The sequence below is a fragment of the Falco peregrinus genome, chromosome 4 (assembly GCF_023634155.1).
Source record: "Falco peregrinus isolate bFalPer1 chromosome 4, bFalPer1.pri, whole genome shotgun sequence".
Lineage (NCBI taxonomy): Eukaryota > Metazoa > Chordata > Aves > Falconiformes > Falconidae > Falco > Falco peregrinus.
In genome coordinates this window covers 68,971,368-68,993,044 of record NC_073724.1, presented here as the reverse complement: position 1 = coordinate 68,993,044, position 21,677 = coordinate 68,971,368, and the positions used below count along the sequence as shown (strand labels likewise).

At 35.0% G+C, this 21,677-nt stretch overlaps 1 long non-coding RNA gene across 1 annotated transcript in view; it reads right to left on the bottom strand.

The window, feature by feature from the left end:
• Positions 1 to 348: 348 nt before the first annotated feature.
• Positions 349 to 21,677, bottom strand: part of LOC129784355 (uncharacterized) — a 64,604-nt gene continuing 43,275 nt past the window's right edge. The window contains exon 3 of the long non-coding RNA XR_008747008.1: positions 349 to 505. This is a non-coding gene — a long non-coding RNA (uncharacterized LOC129784355). The remainder of the gene's footprint in view (positions 506 to 21,677) is intronic.

Genomic DNA, 21,677 nt, shown 5'->3' with positions numbered 1-21,677 from the left:
AGGTTAAGAAAAAGACAAGAATGTACTTGTCACTGAAACAAGAACATTGAATATATTCTTCAGAATAAGATTAAATGCTTATTACTATCTGTTCATTGAAAGGGAAGCCTCAGGTGACTAATTCAGACATTGTGAAGTCCAAGCTTGATCAGCTGAGTCACAGTATGGATATTGCTTGGTAAAATTATAAGAACTACTCAGTTCAGTTTTCTAATTTTAGGCACTTGCGAGTTAGCACCCAACAGTTTTCCAGATAAAAATCTCCATTTAAGAACCCTTAAGAGATTTTGCCCTTTCTAGACAAACTATAGCAGGGGTCTGAAGGCAAACATTTCCACTTACCAGTTAATTCAGCACCAAGAAAGTCAGGAAGCACATACACCAGAAACAAGGATTTTTGCCTCTGAAAGGGACCGTAAAGTTTTCAACATTTTTTTTCTTTAGCGTGAAGGCTCCTCCACAGCAGAACCATACCAGGCAAGGTGCATGGTGTCAGCCATCCTCCCTAAGAACAGTGCAGACAAAGTAGAGACCTGAAACATTCAGAAAACCTAAGTTTATTAATTAGGGTATAATTCATAATACTTTGCCTTAGACCCAAATACAAGTACATTAAAATGGTGTAACCAGCAACAGTATGTAAGTATTTTGTTAGAACTGTGATAAAATAGCAAGGTGCAACGCTTAAGAATTTTACATGTGTTAGCAATATGACCACAAAAAAACGGTGATGTGTATAGTTGCACACAGGAAAAATCTAAGTAACAAAGTCTGCAAGACAAAGAACTATACAAGCAAAAGGGACTGCAAATATACAGTCCTCTTCCTGAATGCAGAAGGATGACTGGCAAAAATGAAAATAAGATGTGAAGTATTAAGAGTACTTAAGGGTGCTGTGAGGGACAGTATCAAACGCCTTACTAAAATCTAGAAAAACTGCATCCACCATCTTTCCATCATCCACTAGGTGGGTGACATTATCATAGAAGGATATCTAATGAGTTAAACAGGACTTTTTCTGAATCCATATTGACTCTCCCTGATGACTTCATTGGTTTTTTTAAATGTCTTTCAATAGCACCCAGTATAATCTTCTCCATAATTTTTCCAGGAACTGAACTTAAATTAAGGTTTTTTGTTGCCTGGGTCTTTCCTCATGCTTTTCTTGTAAATCTGAATAATGTTAGGTAGTTTCCAGTCAGCAGAGACCTCTCCACACTCCCAAGACCTTTGGTAGATGATTGAGATGGGTCCTGCCATAACATCCGCTAGCTCCTTCAGAATTCTGGGATTGACCCCATCAGGCCCCGTAGACTTATGAACATTCAGCTGATACAGCTGGTCTCTTACAATTTCAATGTCCACAAATGGAAAGCCACTGTTCCCACACTTGCAGTTCTTTCACTCAGAGGACTGGGCAGTCCAAGATCTATCAGTATTATTAAAGACTGAGGGAAAAAAAAACCATCAAATGCCTCTGCTTTTTCTTCATCCCTGTTAGTCAGATGACAATCTTCATCAAAAACTGAGCTAATATTTTCCTTGGATCTCCTTTTGCTGTTAATGTACTATAAAAAGCCCTGCTTGTTATCTGAGACAACACTGGCCAGTTTCAACTTCAGTTGAGCTTTGGCCTTTCATGTCTTCTCTCTGAATACACAATTCCTTTTTCCTCTTGAGTTTCAAGACTTGCCTCTTAAGCCAAGCTGGTCTTCTGCCTCATTTGCTTGTTTTAAATAACAGTATCCATATTGTAATTTAGCATTTACTGTAGTAATCAAATTCCACAAGTTAAGAATATCTTGAATGGAAGTGGAGAATTTTTACTGCAAATTAGCCTATGACAAAGCTGAGAAATGTGTAAATCACCATAACTTTGAAAGCATTCAAACTAAGCTGCACAGCCTAGGGAAGGTCAGTAAAATACAGTCAATTCCTCTGCAGCATTTTTAATAAAGCTTTGCTGTATATTTACATATGACAGGAAAAAATGCAATAATCAGATAAGTCCATTTTCCCATCATTTTTTTTCAGCACTACGGTAATATTTTCTCTCTTATCAAGCTAAACAATACTGAAAAATAAATGGGTACATGTATTAGAATCCTAGCAAATCTAAGAAATTTTGTCTGTCAACACTTCTGCATGAATACAAATGCAGCCTATTTACCAGTACATCAGAAGGATAACTTTTTATTAAAAAAAAAAAAAAAAAGTCAGGAAATTCTGAAGATATGGTACAAAATTCCCTGTCTTCTATTCAGTTAGTGAAACTTCCCAGTACAACATGAGAACATTATCAACATTACTCATTTAAACTGATCTGCCATTCCCATACCACTTTTGTTTTGGTAGAAATAAAATGAAGACTGTAGAGTTGGTTTAGGTAAGTATTTTGAAGTTTTACTACTTATTTTTATTTTATTTTGTCATTGAGAATAATGGAAGTTCAAAATGTCTCAAGGAAATACTGTACCTTGGATGAAACAAACACGATAGCTCATCAGGAAGGTACAGCCTGAAAAAATGGTCTGTTCTTCTGCCTACATATCACACAAGTAAAAAAGTAAGTAAGAACAACTCTCACTTGTTTCATGTACTGAAAAGCTTGATTGAAAATGTGCAGTATATAATTGCTCTAGTCAATGGATACACAAAAAGGTTATCATGCAAGTGGAACACATAGTACTTTACATATAACTGAATTTGGGGTTGGTTTTTTTTTTAAATTTTATGTACAGGATTGTTTTTAAACCTTTCTTAACTTTCAGTCTTCACTGAACTGTTCAGGAGACTGTTCTTTGACAAAAGATGATGTCATTTCAAAATAATTTACAGATAAAATATTTGTCATTGTTTGTTTGAATGCTAAGCTACAGTCTCACTGAATTTAATGAGAGCACATTTCCAAGAAAGTACTATCTAGTACACATATAGCCTGCAAAGCAGGTTATACGTTTCATGGTTCTTTACCATATTTGGATAATAAACACAATTCATAAAAACTGAAAAACTGTGGAACTTTCCAGAGGATTAGTGCTGAGCATTTTTCATTAAGTGATGCATTTCAGCTATCTTGCCTACCTTTAACTACATCAAATCCACCAATTATCTTTCAGTGTCTCTACTAGATTATCCAAAATGAATTGCCTTGCTTTTCAGATCTGCAGGCTATAAAGTGCTAAGTATTTGGGCAGCCATCACTGTCTACATTTTCAGCACGCTTGTTTCATGGCAGAGCAGAATTTGGGTGCCAAAGTATGATGAAGAAAAACTGCCTATGTGACTTATAAAGTTATCTCTCCCCAGCCTAATACATTGCTGAAACCAAGTACAGCCTGAAGTGTAGCATCACGTATGTTAGCGGTTACTATCATTCTATGTGTTCCAGAGGAAAAAAACCCCATGTTTTTGTTGGAGATTTCACACATATAACAAAAGAAACATAAACAAAATTGTAATTTTAAATATCTGTCAACCCTAAGCTGTTTTAAACCTTAAGAGGAAAAAAAGCCTTAGAAGCTATTGTGAAACGTATAAATTATTTTGAATAGCCACCTGTTTAACAAGCTTCTGAGAAACGTGCTAATTAAAAAAAAAATTAGGAAACCCACTCTTTTATTCATTAAGTGGCAATCATATAACTCCAACTTAGCTATAAAGGCTTATAACAGATTGCTTTCCATATTGTCCTTCTACTTCAAGAGCAGTTGCTGCTTCAGATTGCATTGCATGGCTTGCCCCAAGCTGGGTAGCATTATAATTCCAATGTTGTCATACTGGATCAGCACAACTGGTCCACTGTCCTAACCCTGTCAATATCAAGTTTATATACTTCGTATCTGTAAAGCTTCTGAAGACAACTGTTGAACTACCATCCAGAGAGAAATACTTCCTTAATTTTCCTTAGTTAGTGGTTGGTCTAGGACCTGAATCTTGGCAGATTTTTTTTCTTTGTGCATGTGCACACACATCTATTTGTGTGTTGTATGTGCATGTATGTGTATGTGCACAGGTGCTTGATGAGGCAGTTCGTACTTTATTAACCCCATGAACAGACAGATAATGATATTTTAATTTTTTAACAAGATGGTAGGGCAGTATCTAAGTATCTAAAAAAGGAGGAGAGAAGAGAGCTCTGATTTTTTCTCACACCGTAATCTTACATAGAAGTGGTTTTAAAAGCTGACTGTAGCAAAAGAGAGCATGAACTATAAAATAAATCAATGATGTTAGGAATATCAGACGGATATTTATATAAGATGATACTGTCAGTTATTAAAACACAGAACGTAGTTTGGGGAAAAACTCTTCCCCAAAAGTGTAAACTATTTGTTTTCACTTCTGTCTGAAGTCTACAAAAAATAAAAAAAGATCAATTTCTTATAAAAAAATCATAAAGGCAACAGTTGAATATTTTTATATTATCCAAAGTTATTAGTCACTTTAAAGAATCTATTGTCTTCAGCTTTTTGCATACATGTACTGCAAGACGGTCTGTCAAAATGCTTCAACTATAAAACTACCTAGAAAAGAAGTACAAGGTACGCCAAACAAAAACTGAACAGCCTATACACCCCCAAAATTGAAATGTTGTCCAGAACCTTTGAAAACACTTTCTTCTAGAAGATAACTACTTTGTATGTTTTGTGTCATGCTTATTTTAGAAATTTACACTTTATTTTATAATTGTATATCCTCCTAATCTATTAATTGCTGTTATACATATTCTCCTACAGCTTTAGCATAAAGAAAATCAAGCTTCTTTAGTTTCCTTTAATTTAAATAGATCTGCATTCTTCTTACTTTCCATCTTTGCATCTGTTTAATTTCAGATAACTGTTTCTGCACCTACATGATCTGAGTGGTTTATGGAAATAAAGTCTTCCTGTGGTTCAGAAACCACTATTCACTTTCTCTATTGGATATACTTCAGCTGAATCTTTCTACAGTCACATTTATTTCCAAATCTGATTTCTATTGGTGACACATTGTGCTATTAATAATGTGCCCTACATGCTCTCTTCGTTATTTGCCTTCAGAGATAAGTTGCCATCTTATAGCTGAAATTCATTTTGTATTTGATCTTGACATTGTATCCCTGCGTGTTGCTCTACTTCAGTATCATCAAGGTCAGTTGTTACTTCCCATGTGATATTCCAGTCCTTCTCCATGTTAACATTACCTCCCAGCTTTGTGACAGTATTTCTTCACATGGACTTGCTTTTTTACAACAGTATGAGAGATCTGAGCCCCCACCTGTTGAATTCCCTTGCACATTTTGAAAATCAAAACTGTCAGTACTTTAGGTATAAAACCTTTTCTCATTATAAGCTAGAAAGTTTATTTCTGAAATGCACAGCATCTGACATATGTAATTAAAAATACTAAACATTTCAAAGCAATCCTGGTATGACTAGTCAAAGAGATCAGAAATCTTGTAAATTAATTTTTCACTATGATCATCTACATTTATTTGATGATTTTTCATTTTTAAACCCAGCAAGAAGTCTGAAACATAATATACTTCCTTTTGCAACTGTTTTTTCAAATGCAATAGCATCTGGACATGTTTTAACAAACATTTCTTAAGTCCTTGATTAAGCCTTTCCTTCATAAGTTCAAAGACTTGAAGCATACAAAAAGAGAACTCCATGTAAATATTATTCAGTCAGCCATATTCTTTTTACTCCCCGGTGACAGCTATGAAATGAAATTCCTATTACATTTTTCAGCTGAGATCTGGGTTGTATATTGAGGAATCCCAAAAGACTGAAGCAAACACACATTTTACAGTGTATGCATGATAAGCATTTTGCCTCTGGGATAGCTGTCATTCGACTACAAAATGTATTAGATTTACATTCTGAATATATAATCGCTATTATAATGTTTCATATCAATAAATTAAAAGATAATGGTTATGATAGGAAAGCAGCAAAATAACATTTCAAAGTCAGTTTATTTTCATATTTCCCTTACCAAGAAGCACTCAATCATGAATATTGAGAAAAAACCCTAAAGGCAAATAAATATGTAGACAGGGTTATGTGGTCAGTTTGGGGTTTGGTTTTTGTCGGTTTTTTTTTCATAAAATATTTACTTGGTGATATGCTTCCCCACCATGTGATAGTTTCCCATATTAGTTGTGGATAAAATGTAAAATTGATGTTTAGATTAATGTATGCTGTATTGATATTACCAGTTTCCATAAGAGAATTCATGTCTTTGCTAAATTCCTGTTTGGACAATTAAATTTCTGGATTGTCTAAGCAGTTTTATTTCAAGTATTTACTTCCTTTATTTTTGACAGGAGTTTAACATCCTTTTCTAAACACTAAGTAATCTTGGCTACAAAACAGTTTAATTTAATTCAGATGTTGCTGAGATTCAGTGATAAGCTAGAGATATTTTGATGTGCCATTCCATTGGAGATGATCAAAAAGGAAACATAACTCCTAGCTCCTGGCTGTTACCCAATGGCAAATGCCTCTCAATTGCTTCTACTAATTTAAAATGCTCTGCTTTCCGAAATGCATTCTGGAGAATTTTCCTATTAAAAATTCAGTTACAAAAACCAGTTCAGTATTAACAGCCAGTTCTAAGGAGAAACATTTTAAAAGGGAAGACTTAGTTACTCTCTTTTTTTTTTTTTTTGGTAAATAAATCCATTTGTCCTGGTTCCAGCTGGGATAGAGTTAGCTTTCTTCTTAGTAGCTGTAGCTGGTGCAGTGCTGTGTTTTGACTATGATGTGAGAACAATGTTGATAGCACACTGATGGTTTTGGTTGGTGCTGGGTGATGTTTATACTAAATCAAAGACTTTGCAGTTCCTTGGACCCTGCCAGCAAGAAGGCTGGAGAGGCACGGGGAACTGGGAGGGGACACAGCCAGGACAGGTGACCTGAACCAGCCAAAGCGATATTCCATACCATGGGACGTCATGCTGAGTATATAAACTGGGGGAAGAAGAAGGAAGAGGGGGACATCCAGCATTACGGCATTTGTCTTCCCATGTAACTGTTGCGCGTGATGGAGCCCGGCTTCCCTGGGGATGGCTGAACACCTGCCTGCCCATGGGAAGCGGTGAATGAATTCCTTGCTTTGCTTTGCTTGTGTGTGCGGCTTTTGCTTTACCTATTAAACTGTTCTTATCTCAACCCTGAGTTCAACATTCCTTTCCAATTCTCCTCCCCATCCCTCTGGGTGAGGGGGAATGAGTGAGTGGTTGTGTCAGGCTTAGTTGCCGCCCGGGGTTAAACCACAACACCATTAAAGTGAGTTGGTGATTTGCAGCCAAGATGGAACTGAATATTTTTAAAATATTTGGTTTGATAGTTTCTTTCAATATATATATGCAAGCTTTAAGTACATAGTACATCTGTTTACTGTGCAGACCTGTCCATTTAGAAATAAAAGACTTCAGAAAATATAGCAAATCTGATTATTTATAATGGAAAGTGAAACATTCAGTGAGACAGGTTCTGACTGCACACCTCCAGAAAGGAAATTTCATGTTTATTGTATTTATGATAGTTTAAAGGAAATTAAAGAGGTGAAGTACAATAATGACAAAAGTTGAGACAAAGTATGACATCCTTCTGTCTCACTGTAGACCCCTCCCAGACAATTTCTGATATGTTGCTTAGCTACTTCTTACTGTCTGCATTTCGAGCTGCTACAATCTACCAGTTCAAACAGCAAACTGCCTCCTAGAAGACTGTGACCTTGACACAGACAGTCCTCCAGAGGATAGCTGCCATCACCCAGGTCTTATATTGGTGGCGTTATCCATGGGAGTTGGCCTGTGGTCCAGGCTTCATCACCAGGTGAAGGAGCTAGGCGAGGAGATGAGCAGCCTGTGAGGCAACAGGAGGTTGACAATGTCTTCACAGAGACCCTACAAACACAAAAGCCTGAACAGCACAGTGCAAGGAAGTAAGAATATCAAGAGGCTATGCTTGAACAAGTGGAGGATTGAGGATCCAAAGATGAAAGTACTTGGAAGCTTGCGACTTCTGGCATCAGGAGAAAGCCTCCATTTTCAGATCTGAACTTACAGAATTAGTGCAGTGCTCTAATCACCAAAGAGGGGGATCACGATCCATTAAGGAAAGCTTTGGAGCTAGCTGAGGTGAAAACAGATAGTCTTCTCTTCTTTCCCACAGGTGGAGAGGAAATGGCTGGGTGGGACTGGATGCATCCTGTAAATCGACAAGTGCAGCTGGTGATGCAGGTAGTACTTCAGGTTTTATGACCATGGATCCCTCTTTGAAGAATAAGGACTGCTAGTGAAAGACAGGTTCTATTTGTCAAATTGAGGTAAAGGCAATCTTGCTAACAAGGTGAGGAAAGCTTTAAACTAAGTATGTCACAGGATATTGATCTGAGGGAGAACAGTGAGGATCACACAGTGGGGAGAGCTTGTTACAGAAAGCCAGCCAAGGCCAGGAACTATGGACAGACTCATCTTAAAATAACTTGATGAAGTCTCTGTACGGGAGACCCTGGTTCTTACAGAGTGTTGAACTTCCCTGCTAAGTTGCTGAAAGGGCAGTACAGCAGGATGCAAACAGCATGGGAAGTTTCTGGAGGAATTTAAGTAATGCAATCAGCAAAACCAGAGAACCCTGAACTGTCTACTGGTAAGACCAACAAAGGAGCACAACTGGGTCATTGTCCCCACTGCAAAACTTAACAAGATGACTCAGCAGAGAAACTAAATTTCCAGAATGCCTTGCAGGATGTTCTGGGATGAAGCAGAGAGAATTTTGGGACTGTGCAAACGTTGTTATGGGATATTTTAAAAGAACTATTTGAAACCTACTGTGAGATGTATAGGGTAAAGACCGAAGGAGCGGAATGGAAAGGATGCAGATGGATAGGGGAGGAGGAGTATGGGAAAATAGAGGGAAAGAGTTCTGCTTCTTTGAGAACATGTTGTTTTCAGGATACATACACTAACTGAATCTGTTTTACACACAGAATGTTAAATCATGAAACATAAGAAGTTGTTACCATGGTCCTGAAATTAAAATGCAACTAATTAAATTAGTAGCACAATTAATGTTTTCTGGTTTTCTCTTTAAGAAAGGATGACATTTAAATAGTTTTCTTAGCTACTTCTGAGATGACAGGAAAAAAATCATAACTCAATAAAGTTTTTATTTACCTTATACAGTGTATTAAATATTTTCTAAGAATCAAAATAGTTCTTAAGATATGGTTTTAAAATATCTTTAAACCAGAATGTGCCTTAAATGTTTTCCGGTCCTTGTATGAGGATCATAAATCTATGGAATACTAGAAAGACATAGATAAGCATAACCTTTAGGTATTACTTTGAAGCCTTCCACACTTTATTAAAATGTTGATGTATTCTACATATACTTCTCAGTCATTCAAGATCTTCCTACACAATCTGAATGAGCTTTACTGTAAAAAAGAACATAATGTGTTTTAATTTAGAAGGATCATGCTGATCACACATGGAAATGGCTGAACTTTCTTGGGATTGGAACTAAAAATCTCTTGGAAGGGATTAAGCTAGGAAAGTTCTACCCAAATAAGTAAAAAAATTAGAAGTTGCAGTTGGCAGATAATACAAAAGTAAAGATAGAACAATTGGTACATTAAAATTTTAATCTTTACTATAATCCCAGTTATAGAAATATTACTGGAATATTAATTCCTTCTTTACTATTCTATTGAATTTCAGTAGCACCAATGAATCTTAACTGTAAAATACCATAAATAACAAGATATGCTTGTTATGTTTCCATGTATTCTTACATTTTTGTGCTTCGTATCTCATTTGGGCTCTCATAGTGTCTCACAGTCACTCTAGCCACATTAGATAATCAGTCAAAAACATCCCTACTAGCAGACCCATCCCTATGTAGGCAAGTTTTTACTTGTGTGTTTCTGCAGACTATCGGCTTTACTGTTAAGGATTACCACATCTCATTTCCCTTAATTAATTAATTAATTAATTAACACTATGATGTATTTCATTTTACATAGCTTTGTGGAGCCCAGCTTCATTTCCACATAGCAGATCCCTTCTTTTCTTGAAGCTATTTTCCTTGTTCAAACTATCCTTATAGCTTGTTGACCTATTTTTTAAGCTCTTATTGAATTATCATGACAGTTTTGTTACTATCACCATTAATGTCAAGAAGCAGAGAATATAAATTTTAGATTAAAAAAGAAAAATTTGGGTTGTATTTATCAAACCCACAGAGGAGAAGTGACTCTTGAGTTAGTCATGCAATGAGTGGGACTTGGTATTCAATACACACTATGAGGGTTATGCACTGAAATTCAATACTTTTGAACAAGAAAAGGAAAAACTCTAACTTTCATTTTAAAATTACTACGTACATAAAATTGGGGAATACAGTTAAAAGGAATATCTGAAAGATTAACATTAGCTTAGACACAAAATGAAGGTAGTGTAAAGATGAAATAGTAGATATTCAGAGTAGATGCACGCTACCTATCAAAAGCCATTCTAAAGCCAATATACTTTAAAAGGAGAGAAAAGACAGCCACTTTAAGTAAGGAGTGGAAGCGTTATCCAAATTAGAAAAATAGACAGGGGCATAAAACTCTAGTGTAGGAAAATAACAGAAGTTTGGCAATGATGACTGCAAACAAAAAAAGTGGAAGTTTTTACTCTGGAGGGAATTTACCATTGTGGTTATCTGGAAACTGTGCTGCTCAATATATTTCTAAATGTTTTAGAAAACAATGAATAATAAGACTAGAAAGTTTGCTGGTAATGTTTAATTATTCAAGATATATGGTCACAGAGATCTGTAAACAAGAAACCTTCTATAATGACACAGTACACAATGAAAATGGAATTCCACATCAATAAATGCAAAGAAGCTAATGGAGAAAAATGTCTTAACTACACATGAAATACTGGCTGCCAAATGAATTGTTATCACTTTAGGAAAGAGGTAAATTAATTTATCTGGTGTCTAAATTAAATAATAAAGGATGTGAAGGCCTTTCTTCACACTTGACATAATTAAATTGTTGAATTTGCCATAGTGTATATACAAGCCAAAAATATAATGGAATTGAAACAGTACCAGAAGTCACAGAAGAAAGATTTATTAGTGGCCATCAAGAACAATAAGTCTAAATATGATCTATATTTGGAAAGTCCTTAGGACACTTAGTACCAAATGTAATGACAGTAGAAAGGTTATTCCTCACTTACTGTTATACTGTTTTCCCTAAGTATATGCTAATAACTTGTATTGTAGCCATTTTGCACTACAAGAGTAATAATACATTTTAACTTTTCATTGTATACGCTAGCTTTCACATAACAATCTTGAGTGATATTTTTGTATTTTTATTAGTATGCATAAAAGTATTCTGCCCTTTCTGAGCTTGTCTAAGAATTACTCAGTATCTAAAAATTACTTTATAAAGGATTAGCATTGAAAGCTAGCTTAAAAAGAAAGTCCAGAACTATAATTCAGCATATTTTAAATCATTCTTTGAAGTTTAAGACTATTTTTTTGTTAATTTTCATTATCTTTTCATCAGACAGCAACAGAAATTTAATTTTTAATCTTGGTCTCAGACTGCCTGCTATTACAGCATATATGTGTGTTATTCCAACTTTGCACAAATTATCTTCATGTATGTATGATGGGAGATAATTTATTTCAATAAATATTTACAATATTCTGCTTTAAATGGTAAATATACCTTAGAGTCCACACACTGAAACACTAGAAGTTGCTTCTGTGCATGCTGTTCAGAATGCCTTGTTAATAGTTTACCTCTTTAAGTCAACAAGAAGCAAAACTTGTAGCCTATAAACAAAGCAAAACTGATTTGTATCATGCCTACTTTTAAAACAAACTGAATTTTGAGGTGAAGATTTCTAAGACAAGCTATTCAGAACCACTCAGCCACATGGGAACATCCAAAGGTATTGAACTCAACTCATCATTCTATGTGAAATTCCGACTCTAAATTCTGTTTTATATAACTCATTCTTTTTAGATGAAAAAGAAATTATACTTCTCTATAATGTTCATTATTAACTGCCTGAATCCTGTACTGGAATTTCAGGATTTTTTTCCTGTAGATTTTTAATTTATTTTGCCAGTAGGAACAAAAGCATCGAGAAAAGTACAAATTAATGCATTGATAAATCTCATAATGATTCCAGTTTATGGCATTTCATACTGTACTGCACATAATCAAACAAACTCTTTCTGCCTCCACAGGTCGGTATTAATTTAGCTATGCTGTAAAGTACTCAGAGATTATTCTGTAAGAAAATCACACATAAATATCACTTACCATCAAAAACAAATTAACTGCTATTCCAGATCATGTAACTGAGTATCGAGGTTTTTTTGACAGGTAGATTTAGATATCTTTAAAGGGATTGCATGAAAAGGTTCATGTATGAAATCTGGTTTAAAGAAAAGCAGCAGTTCCCACTCACCCCCATCCCCACCCCACCTCTCTACAGATTAACATTCTTTCAAGACTTAGGTTTAGTACATTTTTGGTCATGGCTATGTTAAAACTTTAGGAATTATGACTCCTCTGGAAATTCAAGTAACCTAGCAGTGGGTATATGAATACACTGCATCATTCCACTATAGACTCTCCTGATAAGGCTCAGGAAGATCTGAAGATAAACCTTGCCAGAGAACACTGAGGTACAGAAGACACTCTGTTACTTTATCTTTTCCATGTCCTTTGTCAGTAGGTCCCTTGCCCCATTGAACAGAAGGTCCACACCTTTCTTAGCCTTTCTTTAGCTGCTGTTGTACTTACAGTAGCTCTTCTTGCACTTCACAACTGTTCCTAGTTTTGGCTTAGCTTTTGTGTGATATCTCTTACATCTGATATAAAAGGTAATAATGTCAAAAAGCTATTTTATGTATACATAGATCTTTCCACAGCACATTTAAACGCTGAATGTCTTGGAAGTATATCAAATTAAGCTACTATTGTGCTCTGCAATTTACTTATTTATTTATTTATTTTGAGGCTTTGTTTGGGTTTTAGCACTTAATTTACTCACATTGTACTCTACCTTATTCTTCTGTGGAAGATTCAGTCTTCTCATGATTAAGTCCCAGAAAAAATTATGCACACTAGTCTAGATTGTTCATCACTGCTTAAATGGAAAGGGAGACCACTGGGAAAAACAGGGCTTGCTCACTTGAGAACTTTAAAATATTAAAGGTGATACAAAGCCAGCTTCTACTGATGAAATTGGTGGGGTTTTTGTTTTGTTTTGTTTTGTTTTGTTTTGTTTTGTTTTGTTTTGTTTTGTTTTGTTTTGTTTTGTTTTGTTTTGTTTTGTTTTGTTTTTAACCGTTACTTTATCTGATACACATTTTTCAAGGCAAGAAACACTTGGCAATGTTTCATGCTTAGCCTAGACTTCAATTATGCTGTTTGTACAAAAGGGGTATCTTTAACACTGTCATTCTGTAAATGTGTTAATAAATACATGTGTTTCCACAACAAAGGAATACAAGTTCTAACGACCTTCAAATATTTCTAAAATAGCATCAGTGATGTATAAAATTAATAGATTTGCAATCTGACTGCTGTTTACATTTATATGTGGAGAGTATATGAGATCTTACAGCAAAAGGTGAATTTGAAATCTCTTCTGTAAAAGACTGGATTTTTCCTCTTAGAAAGAAATATCTTATGTTCCTAGAATATTTATGTCAGGTTGCATATAAACACATATCCTCTAAGTGCAAAACTTCAGCTTGATATACTTGCAACCTTTATTTTGAAAGAGAAACCCAAATACGCATGTAATTACTAAATCATTTTTAATGAAGTGTTGATCATCATGAATAATGCAAACTACTGAAGATGATCAATGCCCTTGACAGACATGCAGTTGTGTATTCAAGCGAATGTATAAAGTTTAATAAATTCTGAACCTTTTCACTAATACGCTATTGTTGAAGTGAATTTTTTAAAATAAATAATAATAATAATTTAAAAAGCACAGAGATATATATACAAAAACTAATCATGTGTGTAATTACTTTGTAGGAACATGATGAGAAGCAAATGCAAACTTCGATTAAAAAGCTAATTTTTTATATTTTTTCTTTTCCCAGGGGCTATCATGTCTCTTTTAAAGCAAAGAGAGAACCCACATATCTTAAAACCTGAGATTCATCAATGTGACCAGACATTACATGCTTCCACAATTCTCTGGCTAGCCTTCTGCTTGATAAGCACAGAAGGAGCAGAAACACTAGGCATTTTGTAAGACAGCCAGCCATGAAGTTTGAATATTAGGAGTTTAATAGAAGAAAAGCTAAGAGTGATCTGTTGGAGAGTAGAGTTGGACCAAATGTATGCACTGCTCTGGACCTGACTATCCTGAAAAAGCTGTTGATGAAACCAAGGTCTGCTTCAGGATTCTTTTCTTTGCATAGAACAAGTATCATGTAATTGCAACTCAGTCTCCTAATTGCCAGCATTTGATTGTTATTTACAGTGAAAATTAAACTCACACTGTTATTTCCACTGTAACAGATTGATCATTTTCATCCCAACTCATAATCTCTCTCCCTGCTTTTTTTTCATCCTCTCATAGAGTTTAGGAAATGGTAACAAAAAACTTAATAGAAATGGAGACATCAGCTTTTCCAGTGATATGTCTTAGGTTTAATTTGCTTGCAATATCTTTTAAACCATATCTTATAAATTTTTGTTAAAGCTGTCTTTAGTATTTCTTATTTTGGGGGTAAATAACTTCTGGTTTTAGGAAGCTGAAGAAGGAACTGTTGAGTAGAGTAGATTGGTTAGAAGCTGGTGTCTTTTTTGTATTAACTGTCTTATTTTGCATCACTTCTGTTTCTAATCCCAAACATCTACTTATCTACACCATTTCTTTATCAGAATGCTTTCTTAAAGGGAAAACCATGAAATGTAACATGTTGAAAAAATTTAGAAAAGCTAACTGTGGGAAATTATCTGGGGAGATTTTAATAGCATGACAGTGAATATACTTGCATACAGCACAGATGGTCAGAACTTACTCTGATGTCTTCATTGCCCACTCATTCACTTCGCTTCATTTGCAAATCAGAAGATAGAACGCAAAGTTATGTTTTGCAGCAAAGAATAGTTATTGCAGTAACAGTGTGACAGTGTTTACCTTTATGCTAACCATCTGCATCTTCTGTACCATATATTTCACTATGCTTTTAAATAGAAAAAAAATCTCAAAATAGGCACCAAATTTCTGGGTGAAAGATGTGTGTATACACACATATAGAATATATACATACATATAGAATACATGCACATTTATATATTCATATTATGTGTGTGTGTATACCCATACCCACTCACACACACATTCAGGAGGGTTTTTTAAGAAGCGGTCATTTAAATTGTCACACAATTTAACCCATTTAGGCTTCAGCCACAAGGAATATGGTTTTTAAAAAGTGAAACTCATGTCTCCTATTCCTTCTGGAGTCTGTCAATGCTAATGGGAGCTAGGTGAATTGCTTTCAATAACTCAAAAACATAGAAAATGAAGAGGAGCTATGTGGGTCTTTCTAGTAACTTCTTTAATTCATTGAAGAATCTGACTTCCGTATCATACTGAAATTTCCATAAACACACACACAAAAATCAGATTCTTTTAAATCTATGTTCCTGAAAAGGATTTAACACAGGGACAATAAATATTTTAGATTGTTACACATATTGGTTTAGAAAGATTCTTCCACCAGGGCCACATCACATATCAGATGATTGTCCTTTTGGAGAAAATATTTTCTTATCTTTGTTAAGTTAAACGAAAAAAGTTCAAACTTTTTGGCTCCAAACTGCCATTTGTCACAAAGGATCTGAATGTTGAATGCTAGAGAAATCCAATTACTCTGTATTTCTCAGAAGCAGTTACTTCCTGGTTCTTCTAATATCTGCTTTTCTTCCCAAGGTACAGGTGGATGTGTACAAATGTTATAAAACCTTTTGTCAGGTATGTTGTGTGTTTTCTGGAAGGTCCTCTATGTTATTCATGGTTTATCTCAAGTGATCAAATTCACACACAGAACAAACACACACAGTGGCATATATACCTGTGTGCATGTTTATTTACCCTTGATCAACGTAACTATACATATAATAAAAATTTTTGAAGAAAATATTATAAAATGACTAGCATAGGCTCCTTACAGACTCTGGGATAGAATGAGGATTTGATTATCAAAGAACTTTCTAAATTTGTAGTTGATATTCATCTCCATTGAGGTATCATCAGTGTAAACCTTCATTGTCAACAAAGAGAAATACTTTCAAAACAGAAGCAAACAGGCCTTTATATCTACATTAAGTTGAGAAGACTCACTCTCTGAAAGTATCTTTCAAAATAACTAGGGGTGACCTGGTGACTACCTTGGATGAAGATGCCTGCCCTGTAAATACCTGTGTTGTGCCATATGAATTCCATCCCATTTTTCCTCAGGACATATATAGTATTTACAAAGGCCACTTAACTAATTAGATTTCCTACCTTATTCATAACAATTGTGTGCAGAAAAGTTTATTTGAGTGGTGTATCTTAATGTAAGATTACACTGTCATAAGTCATTGAGTATTACAGGGAATTGCCAATAATAGATTATTTTTCAGATGACCTATAGATTCAATAGAAAATTGTCATTGAATTTTACTCATTCAGCTGGCACACATTAAGAAAAAGAATAGCATGGATAACTGCATCTTTATAGTGTAAAGGTTTTCTTGTCTTCTCTAGTTGCCTTAATTTCTTCTTTTTTTTTCTTTTTTTTTTTCTTTTTTTTTTTTTTTTCTGGTTGCTTATTCATTTAAGTAAGATTCCCTTCACTAGATCAGAGAATAGAAGATGGCTGGCAGAAGGTTGCTCAGATTTGATGTATGAGGTGAAAGCAGTGTTACGGGAAAAGTGATTTCCCAAGTCACTCAATTATAATGCCGTAATGAAGCAAAATTACTCCTAGTGAAACACCTTTGTTGAGGAAATATAGTCAACATGATCTCAAGAACAGAGTTAGATCCACTGCACAACTAAACGAGTTACAACGTTATGTTTACATGCAGTCTTAATGTTTCATAGTGGCTTGGATTTATTCCACCCTCATTTTAGCAACTGAATTGAGGGTAGAAAGCTAATTTCTCCGTTATCCTCACTTTCTGAGTCTTTGAATGGCAAAGCCAGATTCTTCCGAGATGAAGCTATACAGGAAAATGCAGTCTATTAATTTGTTATTTCATAACAGGAAGAAGAGCACCTAACGTATTACAACTCCTAGCCCATGGGAGCAGCCTAAAATTAGCATACATTACAATGCCTAAAATGAAAATAGCATGGGCTTTTGGTCCCCACACCAACTATTTCACTCTGTAGGTCCACTCAAGCTGTGCTGCACTAATTGCTAATGTAGACACAGCCTCTGACATCAGTTTGAAGGATAGCCTTATTAACTTTCCACTGGAGTCAGCTGGAAAGAGTGGGTACCTTCAGAGTGCTTTTCATTTCCACAAAATCTCTTACTCTTCAAAATACTGCACTCTCTGCACTAGTTATGGGCAGCTAAGCTAATGTTATGTGTCATTTATAAGTGCTTGAAGTGAAAGGTCTTGATGCTATGTCTGTGTCTGCACTTAGACTTATTCCTTCCTGCAAAACCTTTATCTTAAAATGAAATCACCTACTCACATCCTTTGAGCTCCAAGTTCCATAAGCACATTCTGCAAAGTTGCTGCAAACCATCCAGGTTAAATGGTACTAACAAACTTGTAATTAGATGCAGGGAAATGTGCTATTCTAGCAAGTGGAAAACCTACATAAACTAACCATCACAATTATAATCTACAAAGTAATCTAATTTTCATATTTATTGGAGAATAAATGGTTCTACATAGCAAGATTGGAAGTAATTTTCTTTGAGAAATTTATTGAAAGCTGAAGCAAAATCCTTGGCAAGAAACTGAATTATTCTGCAACCAAGATGTTCCATGAACATTAAAAGAAGACATGTCAAAATTATCAGTGATGTTAAAAAAAAAAACAGAAGGAAAATTAAGAGAATCTTTCTGTGAGATCAACCTTTAACATAAACAGAAATGATCAGAACCGAGCAATAAATGAGCCTGCTCTGTTTATTCAATTTTCTATGATAATACTTCCTGTAATGCTTAAGGTGCAAGTCTTAAGAAGTGTAATATAAGTCACAAGAAATTTGCAGATAGAGGGTTGGATTTTTTCAGTCTGAAAGGAGATGTTTTATTTTTTAGACGGTCCAGGTGAAGAAGTTAGAACAGAAAACCTGGGGTATGTAACTGTCAAGACCTTAAACAGATAGTATACGTTCATGTATTAAAATAACAAATTCATAGACAAAGGCTCATATATTTTTCTGTTATGATTTATTATTCTGTGCATGAATATCACTTGAACATTTATTTTTGCCAGTCATAATAGTTTCTTATTGCAACTGGCCTTCCAAGTACTATATTTTCAACTGGGAATGCCTCTGAAAGTACAATCTTCATAGTCTCTATGGCTAATATGATCTTTACTACTTTCTTTTCTTTTTTATCTGTAACTCATTAATTCATGAAGGTCAGAAGTCCTTCAACTAGTATGAAAAAACTCAACAGTTTAAAATCCCATCGCAGAAAAAAGTAAAAATAAAAAAACACTTAAAGATCTTTAACTTTCCACTCTTTCTGCCTTTTGGAAACTCGATCAGTGCCTATGTGACAGTAATATTAATGATGATTTTTTGAAGAGTAGGTGTCCTCAATTATGCAGTATAAATTGAAGGTAAAAACAAAACTCTATTAGTATGCATCCTTACACTTCTTTGCCCCTCCACAGTTTCCTCATCACAATGCACTTTCTCTTCTACTTATTGCGAAGAACTATTCCCTTAACTCCTCCAGAGACTTTGTAATAGTAATACATTAAGCTCAATACCACCTGGATTATGGTGTTTGAATAGCTGAAGGGATTTTTTTTAATTTCCCTTTAGTTTTTTTCTCTTAAACAAAAGAGGAATATTAAATTAAATATTTGAATGTCACAAGTATTGAAAAATTATTCAAAAACATCACCTGTAGAAAATAAAAAAATTACTATCTCTATCCAATTTGAAAAACTTTTTTGTCATAATATATTTGGGTATTTAATTTAGATATTTCTAATTAATTAATATTATTCATTGTAATTAATGAGTATTGCTGAGTTTCTGGACACAGCCATACAGTGATCTCATTCCTACTTTTTCTTCAATGATGTTCCTATGTAAAATGTGAAATCAATCTGACATGGGAGAATTTGGGTGCTGCAGCCATAAGAACAGAACCACAGCATCCAGTGTCACAGGGTCTCAAATTTATTTACTAAGCAGTACCAGGACAGCCGCTGGTTAGTGATTTCTATGCTACAGTGTTCACACACTACACACTTGTAAAAATTAAGGCTCCAGCCTCTCCAGTCCATTTCAGATGTCCACATGGATCCAGGGTATCCCCATACATAGCGATAATTAGCATATTTTACATAAGTCATAAGCTCAGCCCCCAAATGTGTGATGCAAATGTAAAGTTCTTAACAGTTACATGACAACTTGTGTTATCTTTGCTTCTTTCTTTCTTTCCCATATGTACCAGAGTAACCCAAACAGGCAGAGCTGCGTAGGTGTCCTCTGGGTCTCATTCACTTGAGCAGTAGTGCCAGGGGTAGGCCTTACCCCATTGCAATAGCAAAATTATGACTGATCTAGGTTAAAATTCAGTACATAAGGCTTGCAAGAGAAGTTAACAATGATGAAAATCTAGGAAAAGGGACTTAGTGGAGTGAGTCCAGTGAAAGGCCACTAAGAGTATTAAGGGCATGGAACATCTTGCATATGAGATGAAATGGAGAGGGCTGGGACTGTTCAGCCTGCAGAAGAGAGACTCAGGAAAATGAAGAGAAACAGACTCTTGTCATTGGTGCCAAGAAGCAATATGCATAAATTGAAACACATGTTATTTTGTCTGAACATTAGAGAACAGTTGTTTGAGGGTGGTTGAACACTACAACAGGTTTCCCAGGGAAGTTGTGGTGTCTCCATCTGTGGAGATATTCAAAACCTGACTGAACACAGTCCTGGGCAACCTGCTGTAGGTGACCATACTCTGATTTAGGCAGGGGCTGGCTGAAACAGTCTCCAGAGGTGTTTTCTGACTTCAGCCATTCTGTGATTCAGTGATTCAGCTCCTCAGCCTTCCTCTCCACCCATCCCTGTATTTTTGATGGTCTTTGTCATCTCTCAGGAAGGTACCATAAGTTTAGCAGACACTTGCTTGCATGCCACCTATAAATAATTCACACTTGTCAGTGATACCCTCATAAAAAATGCACTGGGGACATCAAGTCACTGTTTTACGGTCTGCATCATCCCCCTGGAGTTTTGCAACTGTGTAGTGGCTCAACTTCAAAAAGAGGGGTGGTAAATGCCCCTTCTGGAGTGCTAGAATGATCCCTGCTCCTACATTCCTCTTCTGACCACATACAATGTAGTGTCAGGTGCCTTAAGAACTTCCTGCTTAGCTATGGACACATGAGTGAAAAGATTAATCTTTCCTTAAACATAAACTTATTAAAGTTAGATAATCAATTTTGTGCTGGTTTCCATTGGCTCATTTTAAAGTGAATGAATGCAAACAGTTCTAGAGGGTTAGAATTTCAGAAACTCAGGATTATATATCAAGATAACAGCTTTGAGTTGACTTTACAAACAAGCTGTAAATTATTATCTTGTATTGCATTTTTAACATTTAATAAATTATTCTGATTCCACACCAAAGAGGCTGCATAATTACAAAAAGGGAATTAATGCTAAATAATATTTAAACAAAATTTGCATTTCTTTGCAGAGTTAAAAATCTGAATTCATCTATAAGTGTCAGCCATTATTTGTTTTTCATTTCACAAATAACTTTCTTATCTGAGTCACCTTGAGACTTTATTTACAATTCTGTTTCGGTTTTTTTTTTCAAGACATGCTGAAATACCACTACATCTGGCTGAGAAATCCAGGGCTTGTTTTAGCAAATTCTTGCTTATGCAGCCAGCCTCATTGGTTTTAGATTATATGGGTTATGAAAAAAATAATTATATAGGCAATGAGTTCAAGATATGTAATGGAACAGGGATGATATGAAGTGAATGCTGAAAATAAGTAGCAATATTCATTGTTGTTTGCTATGTAGTAGTAGTAAAGCAATTAAGACCTAGAATCAGATTGCCTTACCTAGGCCTTACTTGAGATCTTATTTGATATTTACTCGTAGATTAAATATGAAACATTTCTTTTTGAAGAGTAAACAAAACAAAATCCGTTTAAGATAATAAGTGTAATACTTTTGTTATCAGGAAATCTTATAAAAGAAACATATCTGAAGAATAGTGTGTCACTGTTAAAAAGCATAAAAAACAAGCAAAAAAGAACACTGTTAGAATAATTGAATCTATCTATAAATAATTTTAGTCTGTTACGTTATTTAACACTTTTTGCTATATATGAAGCTAAAGAAAGTTCCACATTAAACACTGGTACACATTGACGAGGTTTGGGTCATCAACTCATTCCCACTAC